General features: G+C 36.4%; 1 long non-coding RNA gene across 1 annotated transcript; it reads left to right on the top strand.

Moving 5' to 3' along the window:
• The first annotated feature begins 22574 nt into the window (after nt 1-22574).
• Nucleotides 22575-26798, top strand: LOC110006525 (uncharacterized). The gene is made up of 2 exons (XR_016060034.1): nt 22575-22671; nt 25232-26798. It is a non-coding gene; the product is annotated as an uncharacterized LOC110006525 (long non-coding RNA).
• The last annotated feature ends 396 nt before the right edge of the window (nt 26799-27194 follow it).

Here is a 27194-nt window from a genome sequence, read left to right as displayed (position 1 = left end):
AAGAGAGAAAAATAAAATGTGTGAGAGCTACAATTTTTTATTTCCTTTCATAACAGAAAATATCATAGTTTTCAATTTGACTATCTTTTGTAGTGAAGCATAATTTGATAAAATATACTCTGGCAGTTTCAGGGAGGTAAACACTTTTTTTTATTTGGACCATAATAAAACTGAATGACCAAAAATATGAAATAATATCAAAATTCCTTCCCTTGCCTTTCACAAAAAGATCAAAATCCAAAAACTATTTCAAAGTTCATGAAAACCCCTGTTTTACACAAATAAATAAGAGTATTTCCTTCAACTCTAGTCCACAAACACAAACACAAACTGTTTTTCAGATTCATTGTAGTTAATCTAAATTAGTTTACATGATAATGTAAAAACAAGTTGGATTCTAATAAAAGAAACTAGCCAAACTAGATATCCAAAGACCAGAAAGATTCAAAATTTTACATAGTGTGACAATTATCCAACAGTTTTCCAATAAAATGAAATTGCCAACAATTTTTTTGTAGTCCATTTGAAATTCCTAGATTTCCAGTAATCCTTTGTAATTTTACAACTGATTTATATAAAGTGAGAAACTATTTCCTGAAATTGGGTGAGATAACAAGGGAATGTATTAAAAGATCATACGCAATAAGAACTCGAAGTGATCTTTGGCTGTTGAACGATAAATCAGACAACTTGAAATCTAATTGCGGGTGATTGTGACATTGTTGCCAATAATATGTGTATATGATGGTAAAAAAGGGTAAAAACAACAAACAAAAAAACAAAAGCTCATAGTAAGGGTGGCAATGGACCCGACTAGACCAAAGACCCGACAGGATAGACCTGGGACTCGAGGGTAAGAGTATGGGTCCAACTTTTCGATCCGACAAGTCAGGTCCGAGTCCAAAACCTGGAACTGAATACTATTCGGGTCTAGATCTGGATCCAGCCGGACTCGACCCATACCCAACTTGTTGCCACTCCTAAAAATCACCAACTTTCTCTCTCTAGATGTTACATATCTACTTGCATGCGTGGTAGTGTGGATTTATATCGTGGAGAACTGGAGAGTAATACACCATATAGGAATCAAGCTCAAACTTAATTGATCTGTTGTTATATCTTAGTTTGAATCTTATTAAAAAAAAGTAAAAGAGAAAATTATTAAGGAAAGTTGCAGATACCTCTCAAAAGTAGACTTTCTAGACAACCTCTTACCTACCAAACGCTTTTTTTGCAACTTTTACCCCAAAGCCAAGTTTTATAGTAAATAACCCTCAAGTAAAAAGGTCATAATGTTTTTGAACAAAAAAACCCTTTTGTCAAAAAGTCACTTTAAAAAGGTGGTCCAACACTTTAAAGGCGGTTCATCACTTCATAAAGGTGGTCCAGTAATATTGGCTGTCCGACACTTTTTTCTCTCAGTCCGGCACTTTTTAAAGGCGGTCAACACTTATTTATAGGCAGTCTGATTTTTTCTCTTGATCCGATACTATGTTCAGGAGTCTATGGCCCAACAAAATTTCTTCTGTACGGGGGATGGCATTTTCATAAGAAGTATAACTTTTTGATTTGGGGGGTATTTGCTATAAAAGTTCATTTTGGAGTAAAAATTGAGAAAAAAAATTTAGTTGGAGGGAAGTTGCGTAGAATGTATATTTCGGGGGGGTTTTTATAATTTTCCCAAATTATTATGCTGATGTGTGGCGAGGTATTGATTTTTTTGCCTTCCGCACTAGACACCTAAATGCCTATACACAACGAAGCACATAATGGTATCCTTATGCAACATTGATATAGATAATTTAATTTGAGTTTTTTTTTTTTTGTTCGATAAGATACAGATCTCCTCCGCGAAGGAAGATTTTGAATATTCTTTTCTTCTTCTCTCTTTTTGGACAGGATTATATGCTCTAATCAGAGGAGCATATTTCAAATTTTTTAAAAATAGGAACACGTCTATATTTTAAAAACGAGATTGTATACAATAAGATCATTTACCTTTGATATGGGGAGGTCACTATTACTTACAACCATCCGACGTGAAAGCTAATAGCTTGGGTGTGTTACAAAGATTGAGAAAATTTCTTTTGAAGCTTGAGCTTTGTCAATGAAATAAATGCTGCTGCCCAATTTCCCATCCAAAGGTCAAGATTAATTGTGACCACCTTGTACCAAAGGTAAATGGTCTCATTATATATTTTCCATTAAAGAAAGTCCAATTTGTAAATTTGAGAAATTGAAGATAGAAATCTCTGATATTGAAAACCCATGAATTTTGAGTACTAAAGATTCATAATTTCCCCTAATTTGTTGGAACCTAGACTTTAGGCATATAACCTGCCCAACTAACAACCAATTATGAGAAATTTGAAAGTTAATTCAAGGAGTGTCTAAACAAAATCATGCTATAGGATTGACTATATCATCCAATTTTTTATTGTCAAATATAGATCTTTAAATTCTTAAAAATACATTTTCTTGAAATGACTCGTAGGTAATTCTATGCATATCCCAAAATTCAGATAAAAAATTAGTCTTTTGCTCGAGAAAAGAACTTTACAATTTACTTCTATGGGAGCAAAACTAAAGGGAGGGAGCACAAAGAGATGCATGTTGTTTTGGCATTGTACATGTGCTTTTGAAACATAATGCAATAATAATATATTTTAAGAAAATGACAAAAAATATACCTTTTTATGAGACTATTAAAAATGAATTCTAAGTTTTTTAATATCGCATACATACTCCATTTCTCCACTGTTTGTATTTTTTTTAATGAAAATACCCTTCATGACGGTCGTAGATTTGTAAAGGCATCACCGTTGACTGGATACCATGATGGTCATTGAGGGTTCAAATGCTCTTGGTGTGGGGCTTAAGTTATCATGGTACCATTATGACCATGACAATGGGGCAACATTAGAACCATCACGATACTTAGATAATTGTGGTTATAATGGTTGTTTAAGTGTCGTGATGCTTCAAAAATACAGATTGGCTCAGAACGAGTCGAGCATTATGCCTTCAATGGCCTGTACCTCATGAACAACAGACACTCATCACCAGATAGTATGCTTGCTTGTGTTGAGTATTCTATCAAAAGGTAGACATACCCCTTCCAAGGTTCTTCTATTCTTCTCTTACCAAACTTCCCACAAAATCGCAGCTAAGGTAATTTGCCACACACTCTTTCCAGCCTTGGGGAGGCGCAAAAAATTAAGATTGGTAGCCACTCCGAACACACTTTGAGGCATGGCCATTGAAACCCCTTCTCAAGCAAAAAACTAGTACCAAATTCTTTTTACCATGGAATAGTGCAAAAAGAGATGGGGCCCTGATTCACCATCCCCGATTCACCATCCCCTTTACACATCAAACATAGATTTGGGAGAATCTTACCTCTCTTAATAAGATTATCCAAGGTCAGAATCTTATTTTGTACAGCCAACCATAGGAAAGCCTGGAGTTTATGAGGGATAGACCACTTCTAGAAAGTAGCCACTTGGGGTAAAGACCATCTAACCCGATCAAGAAAGTGCAAACATTAAAGTGATTTAACCAAGCAAAGGCCATTAGACTCAAGTTCCCAAACAACCTCATCCTCCACTTCCTTGTAAAAAAAACTAGACAGAGTTGTTTCATAAACCCTATGATAGTTGAAGTTAACATTCCACCCCATTCCATCACCCCTAAATTCAACCAATTCAGACACCTTTGCATTAGGCTGCATCAATTTATTAAACACCTCTGGGAAGACCCATTTAAGTGGCATATCCCCAACCCATTTTTTGTGCCAAAAAGAGATATTTCTACCATCATCAACAACCCATCTTATATTGCTGAGAATTAGCTATTTACATAAGAAAATAGCACGCCAAAAACATGAACTGCTCTGATTTCTACCCCACCCCCAATCCAAACACCAAGCCTATCTATTCCATATTTTTGGGTAAGGATTTTGTTCCATAATTGATCCCTAAGGGTAAGGCTATGCCACCATGATTTGGATAACAAAGCTTGGTTGACTAACCCCACCTTTCTTATACCCAATCCACCAGCACTTTTTGGTGTACATATTCTATCCCATCGAGAAGATGAAATTTCTTATTCTCAGCGTCTGAACCCTACAAGAAATCTCTCATCTTCTTCTCTACTTTCTTTACTATAGAGGTTGGCATTTCCATAACTGTCATTTGGTAGATTGGTAAATTTGCCAAGTATGACTGTAAAAGAGTTACTCTTCCTCTTAAAGATAAATATTTTGGTTTCCATAGTTCCAGTTTGACTTGGACTCTATGTAAAACATTATCCCAAACCGATATTGGTGCCCTTCCAACATAAATTGGAATCCCCAAATAAATAAAAGGAAAAGAGCCCACTTTACACCCCAAAGCCACAATAAACTTCTTAACTAACTCTTCCCTAAAGTTAATACCAATAAGAGAGGTCTTATCAAAATTAACCTTGATCCCCACCGCTACTTCACAACAATTTAAAAGCAAGCAATATTAGACACTTGATCAACATCTGCTTGGTAAAAAATTAATGTATTATCAGCATATTGAAGGTGGGATACACAAAGTCCATCTGCCGCAACGTAAAAACCCAAAAAATGTACCTGCATTCTCCACATTATTTATCATCTATTTAAAGCACTCGGTATAAATCATAAAGATGAAAGGGGACAAACGGTCACATTCAACATAAATTGTAAAGAGGAAAGGGCACAAACGATCACCTTAGAGTAAACCCCTGGTGGTCCTAAAGAAGCCTTTTGGGCTACCATTAATTAAAATAGAGAAATAGGAAGATGACATAGAGCCATTTGTCCAACTTGTCCATCTATCAGAGAAACCCATTTGTTTCATAATTTCTATTCAAAATACCCCATTCAACCCTATCATAAGCCTTCTACATATCTAGTTTAACCACTACCTCTAGAAGATGGCTTAAAACTCTTGAATGAACACACTCCTATGCTACCAACACACTATCCGAGATGAGACAGTCTTGAATAAAAGCTGCTTGAGGATCAGAAATAATTGATGGGTGAAACCCTTTAAGCCTTATCACCAAAATTTTAGCAATAATTGTATAAATACTCGAGAAAAGGCTAATAGGCCTAATATCAGATAACTCTGCAATGATAGATTTTTTGGGAATTAATGCAACATAATTTGAATTAACTCCTTTAAACATTTCTCCCCCCATTGAAAAACCCCTTGTCATCTCCAAAAGCTCCACCTTCACCAAATTCCCAAATTTCTGAAATAAAATAAGGAGGAAACCATCTAGCTCTGGAGCTTTGTCACCAGAAAGAGAAAACAATGCAGATTTCAATTCCTCTATAGACACCTGTACTTCCAGCTGTGAAGCAACGCCCACTGGAAGCACCTTGAAAGGAACTTTATTTAATCTCGGTTTAAACCTAACTTCAGAAGAAAATGCCTTTTTAAAATGATATATAATAGCCAACTCTAAACCATTGCTATCATTATCTTCAACACCATGACAAGATAAGCCAGAAATATCCTTTCATCTTCTCCTAGTTCCTAACACTTGCAATGGTATGGAAGAACTTCGTATTATGGTTACCCTCCTTAAGCCACTTATCATTAGACCTTTGATTTCAATAGATTTCCTCTAATTTAAGCAGCTCACTAAAGTCCTTCATTCTAGCATTTCTTTAATGGATTTGATTTGAGCTGAGTCATTAATGGATTCAATAGCTAGCAAGGATTCCTCCAACTTGGCATTCACATTATAATTATTAGCTTTCTTCCATAAAATAGCCTATGATTGATATTAAGGAGATTTTTTGTGCAATTGATACTCCATAGATTCCTAGGCCACTGAGTTTATTCAGGTGGATCTAATAAGCTCTACAGCCTTGTTGTTCTCAAGCAATCCAATCTCTAGACGAAATGGCTTAGGCGCCCCTTAATAAATGCAGTATTCAGAATAATGAACGTACGATTTGAGGAGAGGCAAGGAAGAGCTTTAACAGATGTCAATGGGAATGCATCCACCCAACTACTAGAAGCCAAAAATCTATCTAAGTTAAACATGGCGAGGTAAGATAAGCTACTACTAGACCAAGTAAAGGTTGCACCTGACATAGGAAAGTCCATCAAAGAATGACCTTCAATAAAACAATTAAATAAGCTAATAGCAGTAGTAATGGATCACCCTAGAGAAAGGTACTCATCCATTTATCTAGCGAGTTTAAAATCTCCTCCAATGCATATAGGGATATTAAAGGATTACAGAATATCAACCATATTACTTACAAAAAGTTCTTTTAAGGCAAACGTATGTGGCCCATACAAATTTAGTAAACCCTAAGAAAATCCTGACTTATGACCCTTGAAACCCAAAAAAATCATACCATCCCTTGCAACAGAATAAAAAATTTGTAGGATTAAAGGATCCCATAGAATCCATAATCCCCCAGTAGCCTCCACTGCATCAAAACCCACACAATCCACTGCCCCTGAGCTCCAAATTTCCATGAATCTCAAAACAGAGGGACTGGGAAGTTTAGTCACTCACAGAATAAGAACAGTTGGATTATATTATTTAACAAGAAAAGATAAATCCACTTATTTCTTTTGGGGTCCCCTAGGCCCCTAACATTCCATGACAGAATAAGCATTAAAAAGGTTTAGAATAAGAAGTACCTCCTTCACTACATGGTCCAAAGTAGATTTCTTCAAGAATAAGGGCCTCCTTCAAAGCAGCAGAGTGCGAAATAGTAGACGAATCAGTCGACGAAGATTATGAAGAGGAGAGGCCACTACACTGCTCCACCAAAGAAATATTTCCCGAATTGGTAGGCCTTACTTGAGGGACACCAATAGAAATTCCACTCATAGCAATCATGGCCGAAGACCTCGATGGCTTAGGAGAGCCTTTAGCTTTAGATTTGCCCAAATCATTGACAGAGGTCTTTTGAGAATTAACGGAGTCCACAGGTCCCTTCTCCTTAGCTGCTTCAGCCAATTTACTAGCCTTCTGTTTGTCTTTGACCTCGTTGTAAACAACCCCCAACATCACATCAAAGTCTATCCCCATAACATCGAACATTGAAGTAATCTTACTCTCTTCAATGACATCCTCTACCATCTTTGATTCAGCCCCTTCCACCATTGACATCAGCAAAGGCAAGTTCTCTGGCTGAGAATTTAGCGGCATCTGGTCCTTTGATTATACCAAAGCACCTTGGGCATTATAAAAATTGTCAAGCTCCTCCTTGAGCATGCCTCTCTTTTCCTCAACAACTACTTGGATGGGCACCACCTCGTCATCAGAATCCACCAGTATAATAACCAGAGGCTCCACCTACAATGGATCAAATATAGGTCATGGGTTTGTCGAGGGTCCCATTCTAGCTTTGGATAGATTAGTAACTGAGTGCTTGTGTCTTAGGTTGGAGATGCTGAGGATGCAGGCCAATAATGCAAGTTCTAGTAATGAAAACATCAAAGCCCTCAATGATTTTGTCAGGACCTTAGGGGCTATGAAACAGATGATGAAGGAAGCAAAGCTAGCCCTGTTTACCCCTGCCCCTGACCAGACTGACAACAACTTGATAGAAACGTTTAGGAGGCTGGTGCCTCCGACTTTCTTGGGGCTTGGGGGAGTAGAAAAAGCAGAGAGATTGTTAATGCAAGTGGAAAATATCTTTAGAGTCCCACAATGCTCAGACGAGCAAAAGTTGAGACTAGGTACCTTCATGTTAGTAGGGGATGCCAAACATTGGTGGTGCTCGATCCAGTAAGCCTGCGAAGAGGATGAGATAATACCTACTTGGGAAGAATTTCTAGAGGCCTTCAATGAAAAATATTTCCCTGAATCGGTAAAGGAAAGGAAGGAGGTGGAATTCATAGAGTTACAACAAGGGGATCTGATCGTTGATCAATATGTGGTAAAATTTTCAAAGTTATCCCCGATACGTGCCACATATCATCAACACGAAAGCTAGAAAAGCGAATAAGTTCGAGAGAGGGTTGCAGCCTGATATCAAAGGGAGAGTTCTGTCGGCCAATCTTAAGGCTTTCTCTCGATTGGTGGATCTGGCCAGGAAGGTGGAAAAAGATTGTGATGACTATCGACTGAGGAAAGAGAAGTGAAGGATAGGGCTCCACCCTCTGGGGGTCCACGAGAAAAGGAAAGTCAGAGGAATGACAAGGCTCAAAAGTACTTCTAGGGCGGCGTCAAGTAGAGCCAGCTCATGCATTGTACCTCTTGCAAGAAGCAGGGCCATGCGACTTCTGAGTGCTGGCTGAAGACCAAGATATGTTATAACTGTGGCAAGTCAGGCCACCTGATTAGAGATTGCCCGACATTGAAGAGAGATCCCAAACCTAATCACCAGGGTCAGGTCTTTGCACTAGATGGAGAAGGAGTTAAGGCCTCGACTTCGGAGAACTAGAATGTGTTTTGATTGGAATGTAAAATCTAAAGTTTTTTTGGACCTTGTTTCCTCTCATTGTAACACCATATTTTGGCATATATAATAGATTTTGAACCTTTATTGTCTGATTGTGCTTAAATTGTATGCAATTGATTTGGGGGATCCTTAGAGATCCTTTTTGTATGATAACTGTGTGGAACTTTGCTTGAGGGATGTGTCCTCCCCCATCTAGTGAGAGCTAATATATACCCCATGATTGAAATGATAAGTGTTTTTGCTCTGACCCATGTGGTCAATCTTGCAATGAGGAAAATGTGATGTGTGAAACATGGTATGAATGTAGCGAGTGCTACGAGGTTTCTTGGGCATGCTTTGTGATTGTCATAGTTAGGTGTCTGCTTTGAGCGTATTGCAGGGCCTGACTTTGTGATGATGGTAAGGTGCGTACTTTGAACGTATTGTAGGGCCTGACTATGTGATTGATAACAGCGAAGTGCCTGCTTTGAGCATATTGCAGGGCCTGGCTTTATGAATAGTGAGGTACCTACTTTGAGCATATTGTAAGGCCTAACTTTGTGATCCTATGGTGCATGCTTTGAGTGTAATGCATGACCACGATCGAGATTGTAGAGTGCCAGCTTTGAGCATATTGTAGGACCTAATATTGTGATTGTACCACGACACTTACTTTGAGCATATTATTGGCCCAACTTTGTGATTGTGTGGTGCATGCTTTGAGCGTATTACAGGACCTGATATTGTGATTGTATTGAGGTGCCTACTTTGAGCATATTGTATGGCCCAACTATGTGATTGATACCGATAAGGTGCCTGCTTTGAGCGTATTGCAGGACCTGACATTGTGATGGTGATAAGGCGTCTGCTATGGGCGTATTACAAGACCTGATATAACAGGACTTGATATTGTGACTATACTGAACTGCCTTCTTTGAGCGTATTGTTGGGCCTGACTATAATTCTGTAATTTTGTGGCACATGTTTTGAGAGTATTGTATGGTCGTGATTGATATTGATAGGGTGCCTACTTTGAGCATATTGTAGGACCTGGCTATTGTTACAGATACCGATTGAAAGCATGCTCTAAGCTTGTAGCAGGACTTGACCTTATAAGTGATTGTAGCAAGATGCCTGCTTTTAGTGTAATGTTGTACATAGTGTTGTGACTCGATGATTTTGTGATGTGTGCCTTGAGTGCATCACGTGATTGATATTGATAAGGTGTTGCTTTGTGTGTCTTTTCGACCTTAATTAGAGACTGATACTGATCATCAACTAGTAGTGGCTGAACTGATGAAATTACATCGAGTTGAATGGCTTGATCTATGTTTATGTGTGTGTCAACTTGTTAGCGATGGTTGAAGGGATTGATGGAATGTCTGAAATGCTAAGGTATCTGAATGGTTAGTGCATGAAACTGTGTGAAATATGAAGTACAGATTATGTGGTGTTGGGAATAAAACCACAGATAGGTGTTTGGGACAATACTGAATGTGAGGGTGCCCTCTCCCAATGGTTGGTTTCATATGTATGATTTTGAGGACAAAATCCCTTTTAAGGAGGGGATGATGTAATGACCCAAGATTTTTCGGGTTAGAAGGGAAGAGACATACATGGCAGGGAGTGTGAGGCAGCACCGTGCGTGAACAAAATAAAGAAGGAATGCCGCGTGCATCAAGAAGGCTAGCCTCATGTGCGCAAGACTAACGTCGTTTGTGTAATTTGGCCTAGCGCCATTTGAGGTAAAACCGTGTGCGAACTGGGCTAATGCGTAGCGCCATTTGCGCATCGCCGTGCTTAAAAGAGGCAACACCGCCTGCAAACCGGACTAATTCCATGCGTGAAGAGAAGCCCAGCGCTGTGTGCGAAGAGAGCCCAGTGTCGTGCGTGAAGAGGGGCCCAGCGTTGTGCGCGAAGAGAGGCCAGTGTCGTGGATGTACCACTGTGAGTGTTTTGAATAGACCACCAGGACTGTTAAAGTAGGGTAGTCCATGAGGGACTACCTCTCCAAATGTCACCCTTTTGCTTACCACTTGGAGGTGGCTTGTTGCCACCTCAACCCTTTTTCTTGCCACTTGGAGGTGGCTTGTTGCCACCTCTCCTCCCTTTCTCTCACTAGTCATTTAACCACCCAAACTCTTATCTTCCAGCTCTCGCTCTCTATCCCACACATTTTTCCCCTTGAAACCCTTAGAAATTCCAGCCCTTTGTGCCCACTGTTGAGAGACTTGAAGAGTGAGCTGTGAGAATTGGAACACAAAGTAAGTAGACTATGCTATTATGTGTCCATAGTATGAAGTATGATTCTTAAGTATAAAAGTATGATATTTAAGCATGAATTTACTTGAATTTAAGCATGAATAAATTATGAATTAAGCATGAGCAAAGCATATATTAGGCTTGAAGTTAAGCATGTATGTTTGTGTTTTGTTTTTCCTATAATTTGGTATTCTTCGTATGATAAGTTGGGTATTGTTATCACTCTTCTGGGTCCTGAAACTCTGTGGAATGATTCTTATGTGGTCTAGTTTAAGATAGAAAATATTTCATGTTGTTATCTTGCATGGATTTGAAGTTATGGAGTAGTCTTTGGAATGTGCCATGATTGTACTATGATTTTCTAGGAAAATTACATGATTTTGTGATGACACTTTGACTAAGCAAATGATATCCAATTGGCCTAAAATCACCACCATTTGAAAAGTCTATGAGTCTATTTTGAGTTTGGTGCCTATGACTAGCAGAAATTCTTGATAGTTAGGAAGATATGGCTCGTTTTATGCATATATGTCACTTTTAGCAAAGGGTGATAATTTCAAGGAATATTACTCCTGTTGTATTGAGATTTTGACTAAGAAATTAAAGTCCAAATGACATAAAATTACTGCCATTAGAAATATTTATGAGTCTATTTCAATATTCATGTTCACGTCTTGCTCTGATTCTTTATATATGTGAAGCTATACTTCGAAACATGCCAATAGGTCACTGTGGACAGTTTTGGTAAAAACACAAAACTGATGTCTCTGATGTCACGAGCTTTGACCGACCAAATGAGGTCTGTTTTTTTCCAAAATACTGTTATTTGAAATACTTATGAGTAATATTAAAATCACATGGTTAGAACCTCCGAAATTCTACCTTATTTGGGAGTTATACGATTAATTGCGATAGTATGTCACTTTAGATAGTTCTACAAGGCTCAGAACTGACACCTCTTTTGCCATGGACTTTGACTAACAAAAAACGATATGTTTTCTTCTGAACCATCGCCTATTAAAAGATCTCTGCGTGTACTTAGAATTACATGTTAACCATATTTCAGAATTCCTTTTGGTTTGGGAAATATTAAACTAATTTTAAAGACATGTCCCTACCTTCATTGCACATCAGATTTCAGATGAAATGTCTCCATTCTTTTGAACTGTTGAGGGGACAAACAAGGTCCAATTACTTTCAAACAACCCCGTTAGAAAGATAGGTGTGTCTAGTGTAAAATTAGTTTTGTAACTATCTTCAAATTCCAGACAAATCAAAAGTTATGCCCTATTTACAGCCAAATGTCACAACTTGAAATTGCAGCTGTAATACTCATTCTGTGATATAGACACCGTTATTTTGTGAATCTGATATTGCTATTCTGTAATATGGGCACTGTTATTTTGTGAATTCGATATTGTTAAAAATGTAATGCTGATACTGACATTCTGTGAGACTAACACTATCATTTCATGATATTGACACTATCATTCTATGATACTGATATCTGACTGCTACGCAATGGGTCCTCCATTGGTAGTAGACTTTCTGATTCTGTTATATGAATACTGATATCTGAGTGCTACGCAATAGGTCTTTTAGTGGTAGTGTGATACTGTGATACTGTGACTATTATGTGATTACTTGACATTCTATTTGCGTATCACATGGCCATGACTGACACTTGTGAGGTGCGCACGAGGTGATATGTGACTTCCCGACCATGCCTTGTGCAAATTGCATCGAGGTAGGTAGCACTTGACTTGTGAAATTGATCTGAGATATATCATTACGTGAGCTTTATGATCGATTTGTGAGATATAGGAGTGGCCCGACAAATATGGCTAGAGACTAGGGTGTGCCTGTTGATTTTGTTATAATCTCTTGTTTGTGTGGTTCTGTTGAAATATGATAAATTGCTAGTGTATATGATATCTGATATTTTATATTGTGCTTGCTCTACCATGAAAAGCATCATCCTATAATTGTGACATAATTGTGATGCATGACTCCTGTTTTATGAGCTTGGCTTAGAACCTTGCTCTGTGTTGTTAGATAATATTCATAGGCAAGGAAACATAATATTGTGATCTACTTACTGGGCTTTCTAGCTTATTCTTTTGCTTCCACCCTTGTAGATTGACTACTGCTGATCAAAAACGGATGGCCGATGAGCGTGATTGGTGGATTGAAAGTACGCGCTTGACTAGAAGATCTTCTTGTTTTTGTAAGTGTCAGTTGGTCGTCGGTTGTACAGTCTTGTTTGTGAAGACTTGTAATTTTGTTAATAGGCTTTTGGTGCCTTAGATGAATTGTAATATTCTGGATATTGTTTATGACCATGGAGATTGTATATGGATATGAAATGGTTATAATTTATTCAGTTTTCAGTGCTTGGTGGAATATATTTATTTTATTTCTCGCAGTTTGCTTTGATTTCGTACTTTTAAAATGTGTTGATGCCACTCCCACTGGAGTGACATACGCGACCTCCAGTCGCAATCCCGCACTCTGTCGTCCTTCGGTATGGGATGGTAGGGGTTAGGGGGCGGGTCGTGACAATATTGCATGGGAATCTTTGCTTTTAAATACTCCTAAACAAACTCTCTCCTCTTCAATGTGGAAATCAAACTCACATCTTTCTCTCGCTTCAAAGAAATTTAAGAAAGAACAATAAAATCATAATCAAAGCAATTGAAAAAAGAATAATATACCATAATGTTGTTTTGAAATATATATAAGTATTTTTTAAACAAAAATTACTAACAAACCAACCATGTAACTCAGTCGTAAGATTGCTACGAGCCACCATATCTTTGATTTCCTTAACACCCGAATTGGGCACCTTTTCATCTAGACACTGAATCCTTCCAAACACTTCTCCACTTTCCTCTCATAATTCACATTATTTTCTTTTCTCCAATCTACTAATTTTGTCTTCACTCCTTGCACCTTTTTGGCAGCCACATAACTTGACCAATCTTGAAAATTATTGTTGTTCCAAGCTTCTCTAACGATCTCGGTCAAAGCATACTCATGTGTACAAGCCATCTCCTATGTGGAATAAGCTCTACCCTTAAAAATAGACTAACTTTCCCAAATTCATAGGATGTGATTCGAAGACATTTTGGGTAGGGCTTTGATAGCACTCAAAGGGAATGATTCAGCCAATGGGCCTACCCACCCAATGGGAAGATATTCCTCTTATCTCTTTCCTAAAAGGGAGATAGAGATGGACCTCATTTTTACAAGGTTATAAGATACACTTCAATTGAGATTGACCTCCTTAGGAGGTTATGGGATACACTTAAAGGGAGATGGACCTCCGTTTTAAAAGGTTAACCTCTTTTTTAGGAAGTTATGGTTACACTTCCAAATATGGATGTTTTCCCCTTGAGTATATATAAATAAAAATCACGTGAGAGGTTATATGGGCTCTTAGTTGATTAAACAAAAGCCACATCTGTAAGCCATTTTTTGGCGTGAACCTCTCAGGGCCATTTTTGGTCGTGCATCTCTCTAAATATTTCTTTGGGTGGACTGTTATTGGAGAATTGAAAAATATAGGAAGGCTTTTCTGTAGAGGTGAAGTAGAGAAGTAAAGATAGAGATTCACTATACTCTATGAGAGAAGAAGGGAGAGAGAGTTATCCTTCTTTGAGAGAGAAGAAGAGAGATAGAGTTGTCATTCTTCTTAGAGAGAAGAAGAAGATGAAAGAGAGATAGTGATCTTCTTTAAGTCTTTTCTCTGTTGAGAGAGAAAAGAGGGAGAAGCGAAGAAAATGAGCGAATTAGAGAACATTTTCTTTTAGTGAGAGACAACCTCTAAAAAGAAAAGAAGTCTCTGAGATCAGAGAGGGAAATCCCAGAAAAGAATTCTCTGGATGAAATCAGAGATACCAAGAAAGGTTGTTTCTTGGAAGACTATTGTAATTTTTGAATTAATAGTGAATTCATCTCTTTCTCTCATTAAAGTAGCCTGAAAAAGGTGAACCGCATAAATTCAATGCCAGTAATAATTATTTCTTTATATGCTTTATTGCATGTTTTCCCACGCATCAGGGGTATAGGTGTGGTCTTTCAGAAAGACCTTACTATTGCAAACATGATGAAGGCAGCAAAGCCACGAATCTTCAATGGTTTAGAACTAGTCATAGTTCATCCATCATGGTAAATGAAGACGAGGGAGAGGTGAAACAAGAAGATGGGACCAAAGAGTTGAGCTGTCAGTTTCAGATGATGAGGAGCAGGGGGAGCAACCTGTTTTAAGAAGTGTCACCAACAATTGAACTAAGAAGGTACTCTAGGGGATGTATACCCTCTACCAGTTACCTCACAAGGGGTGGATCAGAAATCTACTAGGAAGTCTGAACGACAAACACAAAGAGGTGTGGATTAGAGCTATGTAAGATGATATATATTCTAGCATAAGAATCATACCTATGACCTGGTAAAGCTACTGAAGGCAAAAAGGCACGGGAGTTAAGTGCCAGGAGATCCCTTCAACCAAGAAGAATAAGGAAGACACACACAAAGTTCTCAATAGGTCGGCGTAGGAAGCACACGCAACAGAGGTGTGGTGAGTGCAGTTAGAGATTGTCGGTGAGTGTCCACTGTGCAAAGAAAGTCTTGATCGACAAACCATTAGTCATCACCTTGACCAACAATGAATCGCCACTGTGCAAAGAAAGTATTTACCAATGGACCATTCATCACCTTGACCAATAGTGAATCGCCACTGTACAAAGAAGGTATTGACCAATGGATCGTCACTCACAACTTTGACAAACAATAAATCAATTTTTAACTATCTGTGACTCTATGAACTGACAGTGACATAGTGAGAAGATTCAGGTATCACTAATCTTGTCATAGAACACTAGACAACAGTCATTTTGATATTCAAGTATCTCAGATGAAAATCCAAAGTGTGTTTGTGCTTTGGGGGAGGAAACATGTGTTACATGGGTACACAGATGAACACTTCACTGGAGAATTAGATTGAAGTCAATCTCGAGATGAGAATCTAGGGGGAGTGGTTGTATGACAATCCAAGCTGCAGAAGGGTGACAAATTGTTTCAAATAGGAAAAGTCCATTTCGACATGAGCATATGTCAGATATGATGTCGAAGACCTTGGCTAAAAACTAACAAGAGTCATGGAGAAGCATGGCTGACACGGATGCCATTTGAGCACCTGGTTGATTTGTGAAGGGAGACTTCCCTCTTGGGATTGAGGCGGAGATTATTAGGCATCCCATCGCATGACATAGGAACACGACTGAAATTGTCCTAACCAAATTGGGCAGTTCAAAAATATCGAAAAGGGTGACTTGTTGACTTAGTCTTCTTTCCATAGGAATGAGCTTTTGGTATGGAAAATATTCCTCTTATCTCTTTCTTAAAATGGAGATAGAGATAGACCTCCGTTTTAGAAGGTTATGGGATACACTTCTAAATATGGTTGTCATCCCCTTAAGTCCATACCAATAGAAAGCACATGAGAGGTTATGTGGACTATTGATTGGTTAAACCAAAGCCACCTCTCTGGGCCATTTTTTAGTGTGAACCTCACTGGGCCATTTTTTAGCATGCATCTTTTGGGATCCTTTCTTTGGGCGGACTCTTCTTAGAGTATTGAAAAATATAGGAAGCCTCCTTCTATAGAGGAGAAGAAGAAGATAGAGATTCATCATTCTCTGTGAAAGAAGAACAGAGAGAGAGTTATCCTTCTTTAAGAGAGAAGAAAAGAGAGAGAGTTGTCATTCTTCTTAGAGAGATGAAGAAGATGAAAGAGAGCCCGTGACCATCTTCTTAAGTCTTTTCATTATTGAGAGATAAAAGAGGGAGAAAGAAAGAAAAATGAGAGAAAGAAAGAACATTTTCTTTTAATGAGAAAAAACCTCAAGAAAGAAAAGAAGTCTCTGAGATCAAAGATGGAAATCCCAAAGAGAGAAATCTCTAGATGAAATCGATGATCTTAAGAAATGTTGTTTCTTAAAATACTATTGTAGCCTTTGAGTTAATAGTAGATTCGTCTCTTTCTCCTGTAGATTCGCTTGAAAAGGTAAAAACTATGTAAATCTGGTGCCAGCGATATTTATTTCTTTATATGCGTTATTGCATGTTTTCCCGCTTATGCACACACATCAATTTTGGCATATTTTGTTTCTCATATTTTATGGTTTCGCTGAGCGCATCCGCATTCGTACGAAAGAGCTCTAACTAAGTGAGCCCAACAGATCTGACTCGACGAATTTCCACCCCTAAGGGCAAATAACTACCTTGCTGTGAGAGAACATATTCTCTCTCTCTAGACTCTTGGGGTAGCTAGACAAAAATAAAAATGCAACTTGCCAAAATACACCTAAGAATTGTAGTCATTTTCATGAGATTGTATTCATTTCCATGGAAGAAAACAATCCATTTCAGAGCAATAGTGAAACAAAAGGGCGAGAGGAGTGAGAGAGAGAGAGAGATTTTCATGAAAAAACAGCCCTTGAAAGCAATGAAGAAACAAAGAGGCATTCTCCAAGGAAAAAGAAAAGAAAAACCAACAGAGAGAGAATGAGAGAGAGTGAAAGAGAATGACATTGTACATAGCAACCTCCCAGTTGGAGCTAGAGAGAGAAGCTATTCTTAAAAACTGAGAGAGAGAGAGAGAGACCATTAGTTTTTTAGAACTGCAGAAAGGTAGTTAATTCTTGGGGAAAACTCATAGAGCGAGAAACAAGGCAGTTCTAACAAAAAAACAACAATAGAGATAGAGTGAGACATGAATTAACATTAAGCAAGAGAATTTGAACTAACTCAAAAGATGCAGACATCAGAACCAACGAATTTGGAAAAACAAATGCCAATGAAGCTTTGAAAGTTGACATGCGAGTTTCAACTGCATCAATATCACATCTGATGTAATTGTTGAATATTAATTTGTCTTTTAGTGACTATGCTCATTCCTTCTCTCTAGAAGATTCATAAGTGGCGGTTTAACTAAACCGATGTGGTGCTTGGTGAAAAGAGGTGTACAATGTGATGGGATGCTTAGTGAAAAGAGGTGTATAATGTGATGGGGTGCTTGGTGAAAAGAAGTGTACAATGTGAAAGGGTGCTTGGTGAAAAGAGGTGTACAATGTGATGGGCCATGTGACCCTTCGTAGACCATATGTATAGGCGGTTAATTGAGTCTATAAATAGTAAGACATTATTGTGATGTAGTGTGTGTGTTGAGATAGAAAGGGTGAGTTCGCGTAAGTGAAAGATTGTGGTTACTCTATTGTACTACAGCCTCGTGTTTTATTCTAAAGCAATAGTGAAATTGTCGATTGATTCAATCCAAGCTTCCTACAAATTTTTTGAGTCAAAACTCTTTTAATTTATATTTTGAATTCTTTTTTGTTGCAACAAATATCTATCAAACTGGTATCAAAGCAAGGTTCGAAAAGAATGGCATCCTCAAGTATGATATTCCAACCACAAGTTCCTCGTCTTACAAAAGAAAATTATGAAAATTGGTACATCCAGATGAAAGCACTACTCGGATCACATGATGGGTGGGAAATTGTTGTAAAAAGATACAATGAACCCAGAACCCCAGAAAAGGAAGCAAAAATAACAAACAATCAGAAGGCTGTCCTAAAAGAATAAAGGAGACTAGACAAGATAGCTCGATTTTTAATCTATCATGGCATTGACGAAAGTACCTTTGAAAAGGTTGCTTTCGCGATCTCTGCAAAACAAGCATGGGAGATCTTACAAAATGTTTTCAAAGGAGAAGAAAAAGTGAAGAAAGTTTGTTTGCAGACATTAAGAGCCGAGTTCGAGATGCTTCACATAAAAGAGACAGAATTAATTCAGATTACTTCTCAAGAGTGTTGGCAATAGCAAACCAACTCAATAGAAATGGTGAGGTGCTAGATGAGGTGCGTATCATGGAGAAAATATTAAGATCTCTTACCCATAAATTTGAGCACATAGTTGTAGCAATAGGAGAAAGTAAAGACTTGTCGACTATGACTACCGATCAACTCGTGGGTTCTTTGCAAGCTCATGAACAAAGAATGATGAAGAAGACAAACACCCCTTTGGAATAAGTGCTCAAAACTAATCTCTCCCTAAAAGATGAAAAAGGAGGATTTAGAGTTAGAGGTCGAAGAGGACGTGGGACATTTAATAAAAGTGGATGATGCTATGACAATTCCAATTTCAATGCCGGAAAAGGAAACAACCAGATGTTGTAATCCTCAAGAGGTCGAGGTGGTAGAAACTTTACTCGACCATTCAATCATCAAAGATATGATGGATCTTTGATTCAATGCTTTAATTGCAAAAAATTTGGCCATTACAGTTCTGAATGTAGATTTAAGAACTCTTAAGAAAATGGAGAACAAGTGAACTTTGTAGAAAAATCCAAAGTGGATCAAGAACTAATCTTCCTGTTGGCATGTAAAGAATAAGAGAGTGAAAGTAGCAACTCGTGGTTTCTTGACAGTCCACATATGCGGAAGAAAAGAAATGTTCATGGAGTTGGGTGAATCAGTGAATGGTAATGTACCATTTGGTAATTTCTCAAAAGTTTCGATCAAAGGGAAAGGTAAAATTTTAATGCGCTTCAAGAATGGAAAGCATGGATTTATTTCCAAAGTCTATTACGTGCCAAGCATGAAAAATAATATTCTTAGTCTAGGGCAATGGAACAAAAAGGAAAGGAAAGTCATGTAAGAATTGAAATGAATGGAAATGACAACATTCAAGAGAGATCACAAGAAGAAAATACTCCACCCTCAACTCCTCAACAAGAGTCAAGTTTATCTATTTCTTCCATGGATGAAAGATCAAATGAAAAGCCACCAAGGACACGGAGTTTGAGTGACATTTATGCTCAAACAAAAATACTAAGAATGCACACAGTTTATTTCGTTTCTTTGACTTCGAACCTATAAGTTTCGACTATGCAATTTGTGACAAATGGTGGAAAACAGCAATGGATAAGGAGATTCAAACTATTGAGAAAAATGACACATGGAACCTTACAACACTTCCGAATCAGCATAAAGAAATTGGTGTGAAATGGGTTTATAAAGCAAAGAAGAATGAGAAAGGTGAAGTACAAATATACAAAGCAAGATTGGTTGCCAAAGGATACAAGCAAAGAGCCGAGATTGACTACAAAGAGGTTTTTGCTCCTGTTGTTAGATTGGATACTATTAGATTAATTATTGGTCTGGCTGCTCAAAGAAAACGGAAATTTTTTCAAATGGATGTCAAATCTACATTTTTAAATGGTCATCTTGAAGAAGTTTATATTGAACAACCACCGGGTTACATTATGAAGGGGCATGAAAATAAAGTTTATAAATTGAAAAGGGCACTTTATGGTCTGAAACAAGCTCCAAGAGCTTGGAATTTAAGAATCGACAAATATTTTCAAGAAAATGGTTTTTATAAGTGCCCCTTTGACCATGCTCTATATTGGTCTATTGATAGTTTGCTTATATGTTGATGATTTAATTTTCACTGGAAATAACCTTAGCGTGATTGGTGATTTTAAGCAATCTATGATTACTGAATTTCAGATGACAGATATTGGGCTTATGAATTACTTTCTTGGAATTCAAATTAAACAATGTGACGAAGGGATCTATATTTGCCAAAATAGATATGCAAAGGAAATTCTCAAAAATTTTAAAATGGAGAATTGTAGTTCTGTAACTACTCCAGTAGAATGTAAGACAAATGGAAGATATGATGATACTAGAGTAGATGGCACTTATTTTAAAAGCTTGGTTGGAAGTTTGCGTTACCTGATATGTACTAGACCTGATATTTTGTATGGAGTGGGCCTAATAAGTCGGTATATGGAAGCTCCTAATAAAACTGACTTGAAGGCAGCCAAAAGGATTTTTCGTTATCTAAAAGGCACATTGGATTATGGACTGCTCTATTCTCATTCAAATGAACTCAAGATTATTGGTTATTGTGATAGTGATTGGGGAGGTGACCTATATGATAGAAAAAGTACTACAGGTTATGTATTTCATATTAGATCGACAGCTTTTACTTGGTGTTCAAAGAGGCAACCAATTGTTACATTATCCACATGTGAAGCCGAATATGTAGCAGCATCATCATGTATGTATCATGCTATTTGGTTGCGAAATATGCTAAGGAATTTGCAGGTACCACAAGAAGGCCCTACAACGATCAAGGTCGACAACAAATCAGTAATAGGATTGGCCAAAAATCCAGTATTTTATGGAAGAAGCAAGCACATAGATATAAGATTCCATTCCATTCAAGAGCATGTGAAGAATAATGAAGTTGAACTTGTGTTTTGCAAATCAGAAGAACAAGTTGCAGACATTTTGACAAAGCCACTAAAGACTGAAACATTATTTTATTTAAGAATGTTACTTGGAATGAGAGTGACAAATTAAGAAGGGATGTTGAATTTTAATTTGTCTTTTAGTGACTATGCTCATTCCATCTCTCTAGAAGGTTCATAAGTGGCGGCTTAACTAAACCATGTGGTGCTTGGTGAAAAGAGGTGTACAATGTGATGGGCTGCTTGGTGAAAAGAGGTGTACAATGTGATGGAGTGCTTGGTGAAAAGAGGTGTACAATGTGAAGGGGTGCTTGAAAAAGAGGTGTACAATATGTTGGGCCTTGTGACCCTTTGTAGACCATATGTATAGGCAGTTAATTGAGTCTATAGGCCATGTGACCCTTCGTAGACCATATGTATAGGCGGTTAATTGTGTCTATAAATAGTAAGACATTATTGTGATGTAATGTGTGTGTTGAGATAGAAAAGGTGAGTTAGGCTTAAGTGAAAGATTGTGGTTGCTCTATTGTACTATAGCCTTGTATTCTATTCTAAAGCAATAGTGAAAGTGTCGATTGATTCAATCCAAGCTTCCTATATATTTTTTGAGTCGAAACTCTTTTATTTTATATTTTGAATTCTTTTTTGTTGCAATAAATATCTATCAGTAATAAAACAATAAATATAGGGGTGAAAATGCGTCGGGTCCTGCTGGACTTGGAGACTAGGTTTTGGACTGAGACAATCTTTTGGGTCCAAAATTTAGATCAATACTTTGACTCGAGGTCAGGTCTACTCGTCAGGTCCCGGATTTGGTAGGGTCCATTGCCACGGCTATTGTTTATGTGAGACACGTGGGCTATGACTATGAGCATTTTTTTTTGCCATCATATACCTGTATTATTGGCAGCATATACACTGAATACCCACATACACCCACATTCTTCACTATTTTATGTAATAGCTGAAAATTCCTAAGAAACAAATGTATTGGCAACATTTATGAATACCCACATACGCCCATATTATTCAGGTCGGATCCGGCTAGATTTGAAAACGGACCCGAATAATATTCGGGTCCATGTTTTGGACCGAACCCGACCTTTTGGGTCCAAAATTTGGACCCATACCAAGACCCAAGATCGGGTCTGACGATTGAGTCCCAGGCCTAATTGGATCCATTGCCACCCTAACGAGATAAATATATTACAATCTCTCTCACACAACTCTCTCTTTCTCACTCTATGATTCTATATAGAGATGGATGGATCACGTAGGAAACATAAATTAGAAGGTAATAGATGATAGGATTCGTCAAGGTCCTAATTAATTAGACGCGCGAAATGCATGTGCTCCGCACTTGTTTTGTAGGCATAAAAAGAAATAATGAATAAAATTCTAAAAGCATATAAAAAATCAAAATTTTATTTATCAGAAAATGATTCTTAATTTGGAATCACATGCTTTTAATATGACATGTTTGGAAATAAGATACTTTTGTTGTGATAAGTTTGTTTATCTACTTTTTTATAAGTCTTTCAAACATTTCTCCATATAGTTTGTGATGCTAGCATTAAAAAACTAAAAGTTTTGTTTAGCGAACTGATTACAATGGAAGATATAATATGTTAGGGCATTGGAAGAGACTAAAAAGGTATATTGATTTTAACCATTTTTTTATTGTATACAATATTAGATAGTATTATTATATTTTAATAATATTTAAAAATTTTAAAAAATAAATATCATATTCTCAATTTAAAAGCAACCAAATCTAATCATTTTAATTTAGATAATTACACAATACTTAAAAACGAAAAAGGTTTGAATTATATTTTTTATTTTAATTTAGATAGTTAAACAATACTTAAAAATTAAAAAGGTTTGAATCAAATTTTTTATTTTATTTTTAATAATTTTCAGTAATATTTCAACAAAAATTAGAGTTTTAATATGAAACATTGTTTCGCGAAAAAGGCAATTGTTGGGTTCTCATTATAATTTTTGGGTAAAATATAACTGGTAATGTAAGGTTCGTAATAGGGGTGAAGTGATTGTTGTAATTTTTGGGTAAAATATAACCATACGGTAATATAAGAGTGAAAAAAAATGTCCGTATGTAATTTTGACTAGAAATGGAAAGCATTTGTTTGTTGAATTAAGGTTTAATAATTATAATGCTATTTAAATCCACACTAACAAAAGTAGCAAACAATAATCAAGAAAGTAGAAATTTGAGAATAAATAGTAAAAAGAATGGAAAGAAAGCGTTAGTTTCTAATTCAAAAACATATTTTATTTAGAGGAATGCTTACCTTGCAGGGCATTTATGCCATCCAATTATTTTACCACACGAGTTTTAATATTATTATTTTTATTATTTGAATACGAGTTTTAATATTATTATTATTAATATTTGAATATTCATTATTTTGGGTTGAAAATAATATCTAATATAGTCCCTTAGTAACACACTATGTCCTTAGTCCCACATGAAATAGAATTACTTAATAATATTAAGTACATCTAAAATTTAGAGATCTATCATTTTATTAACATTTAAAAATAAAAAAAGTTAAATTTTAGATCTAAAAAATTAGAAATATAATTTTTAGCTGATAGGTCGAACAAACATAAACTTAAATGGTATTTTATAATGTTTATACGGGCTATTAGGTGAATCTATGAAGTTTTATATCAATATTCAGTACCATCATACTTACATAAAGCAACAACGGTATGGTGTGTGATAAACGCAATTCGTGAGATACGATATAAATCGTTTTTTAGAAAGCATTGGTTTCTAATTCAAAAACATATTTTATTCATTTCAAATGGAGGAAACTTATCTTGGAGGGCATTTAAATTTATAAAATATTTTATCAAAATGAGAGTATCAATGCCAAATTATAAATTATAAATTTATAAATACTATATATTATTATAGATAAGGAAAGTACTATATATTATTATAGATAAAGAAAGTACTATATATTATTATAGTATTATTAAAAAAATACTATATATTATTATAGATAAGGAAAGTATTATCTTTTATAATAAATGTATTGGCTATTTTGGAAGTATAAAAATTAAGTTCATAGTTCATATATTGTTGTACACGACTCCCTCCCCCCTAAGGCCCCTAGAAGACAGAAAATGTGAAAGTATATTGTCTAAAGTGCACTCATGAGAACACACTATATATCTCATCCATCAAGAAAATATTTATTACTAGTATTTTATTTATGCTAAATACAAAGATTTACTTTTAAAATTATATTTTTAAAATAAAAATTGTAAATTTTGAGTTATTGTCAAAAACTTATGGTGAGAGATCACATATCTTTGGGCACATAAGATTAGCTTCTATATTATATTGTTAGCATTAATCTCCATTTGACTTTCCTCATTTATGACATTTTTATATTATATGCAAAATTAACCAATGTTGTATGCCACTATTTGAACGATACAAATCATATGAATATGCACATTTTTATGATTGGGCCTCGATCTTGTTGAGTTTTAGGACCGGCAGCGGGGACCTGCCTGAGATCACTCTTTCGAAAACCGCATTGGGTGTGGTGCACGTGCGGGTAGGTACCAACTAGTGAAAGAGAATTATATGGTGTAAGGTGGACCTAGCTCATGATGGATTCGTGACACGTTCGGACAAACGAAAATGCCCTCTTAGATTACGGAAAGCCCCTTAGCATAAGGATGGTTAGAGCCTCCCCTACGCTAGCCTTTATGAACATATAACATGACAGACAAGTGGGTCTAGAGCACTTTATGAGCACACATACGTATCAATAATAATAAAGATAATGATAATGACGATGATAATGATGATGATGATGATGATGATGATGATAATGATAATAATAATAATAATTTGGACGTTAGTTTTGACTTAATGGGCCATCTCTTCTGAAAGTGGGCCGTGATGAAATGGTTGAGGATGGAATACTATCCTCCACTTTGGACTTGAAACCACTATCCATTAAAAGCCAATAATCCATTTTATTTAAAAATATGTTTTAATTTCTTTTTTGGATTGGGCACAGGTTATTGAAAGGTTACCCGAGAGCTTTTTTTATTATCCTCCACTTTGGATGTGAAACCACTATCTATTAAAAGTCAATAATCCATTTTATTTAAAATAAGCAAGTATTTTTTAAGTTTGAGTTTCCTTTTTTGATTGGGCACAGGTTATTGAAAGGATACACCAGAGTTTTTTATCGCATTCTTTCCTAAACAAAGTGGATATAATAGATCTCTTTGCATCCGAGTAAAAAAAGATACTAAGAGGTGCAAAGTCTTATTCGCTGTAATCTTGATTTGAATTCCAACTTGCACCTACTTTGGCAAACGGCTGAGTAATTTGGTGCAATTTACCAAATTGATGATGAGGCCATACATGTTGTAGGAAGACTTCGAGGCACATCTAAGGTATATATTTTGTTCCAATTTGTTCCTTTTTTGTTTCCCGCTTATTCTATTCGAGAATATACACAATCACTCGTGATTATTTTTCTTCTTGGTATTTTTTTGTGTCAGCTGCCAAGATTTTGAAGAGGAATTTTTTTTTTTTTTTTGCTCTATTTTTTATCATCTTTTGTTTCTTAATGTTTTAACAGGTTAATTGGGCTTTGTCCAACAGAAAATTTGTGGTCCATCCGGTAAGAAATCTAATTATCTATCAAGCTAGCATAATAATCATAATAATAACAAGATTAAAAAAAAAAAAAAAAGAAACAAAAGAGTTGAACATTTTCTTATCGTTCTTTTGCTTTACTCTTTGGCATAGATTAACCATTGCACAATTACACGGGATATCTTGGACACCACGTTGTTTTTAAAATGCTCACAAATGTATATGCAATAATTTAAACAAAACTGATCACTTTGTTTTTAGAAGGCTCACATATGTACATGCAATAATTTAAATAAAATTGTTTGTGTTTCTCCAACTTTTACAAATGTATATGCAATAATTTAAACAAAATTATCCCCTTTTCTATTTCTGTTTCTCCAACTTTCACATATATGCAATAATTTAAACAAAATTATCCCCTTTTCTATTTCTGTTTCTCCAACTTTCACATATATGCAATAATTTAAACAAAATTATCCCCTTTTCTGTTTCTCCAACCGTCTGTGTTTGATTGAGTTAATATGGTTTTACAGGTTAGAAGCATCATCATTCTTGTACAGTCGAGCAAATGAGCTGGACTTCGCCAGTTTAAACCCCTTTCCTCCATAATCCCATACACAACTACACACCCCTAACAAAATACAATTATCTCACTTTCCCTTCATTTTGATACGATAAATGGTAATGAAAAATCTTGATGTGACAGACCTCGAAAACGTTCCCATAAGACCAGAAATAGTGAAATCCTATACAAAGTAAGCCATGATATGGAAAACTCTGGGTAAAAGCAAAAGGGGAGGTGAGAGATTGGGAAGTGGCTGCTACAGACTTATTGGTGAGTGCACTGTAATTGAGGCTACAACATGGAAGGAATGAGCACTTGGTTTTGGTCTTGGTGGTCAGGGCAGCGCAGCCATAACATCCATGGTTCCAATGCTACCCGTTAACATGTGAAAGACAAATGATGCTAAGTGAAAGGTGTTACTCCGAGGCCCACACCTTATTAAGAATTTATACTACCCAACTAAAGTGGAGAAAGATTCAACTAGTGTAATCAAATGGTCAAAAGCGAACATCAATTTTGTTATTAATAAAATATTGTTGTTGATATTTTTGACAAAGTTTATTCTTTCATATGTGAAACTGAGTTAGTTGGTGGAAAGCCCGATAAATGTCGAGTCTAAAAGTTAAAATGTCAATGCAAAAAGAACCTTCTAAAGAAAATCTCTGGGATTTTGAGTCATTAAACTGATAAAATAAAATAGTAGAAAAAGTGGGACAAATCGATTCAGATCTGATGCTAGATCTGCTCGTAAACGAGGAGATCCGCTCTCAGATCTGTGGCAGAGCTAGCATGATCCAAGATATTAAAACATGAGTTCAAAGAAAACTGATCAAAATAAATCAAAATAAAATCAAAACAATAAGAAGAAGAAAGAACGGATAAGAAAACAATACCAAACCGGGCCAGATGGCTCGAGACACCCAAGCATTCGAGGGCTCTCCCGTATCATAAC

This window comes from Amborella trichopoda, chromosome 7 (genome assembly GCF_054954075.1).
Source record: "Amborella trichopoda isolate Santa Cruz 75 chromosome 7, AtrichopodaSantaCruz75HAP2 v2.0, whole genome shotgun sequence".
NCBI lineage: Eukaryota > Viridiplantae > Streptophyta > Magnoliopsida > Amborellales > Amborellaceae > Amborella > Amborella trichopoda.
This window is presented reverse-complemented; position numbering and strand designations above follow the sequence as displayed.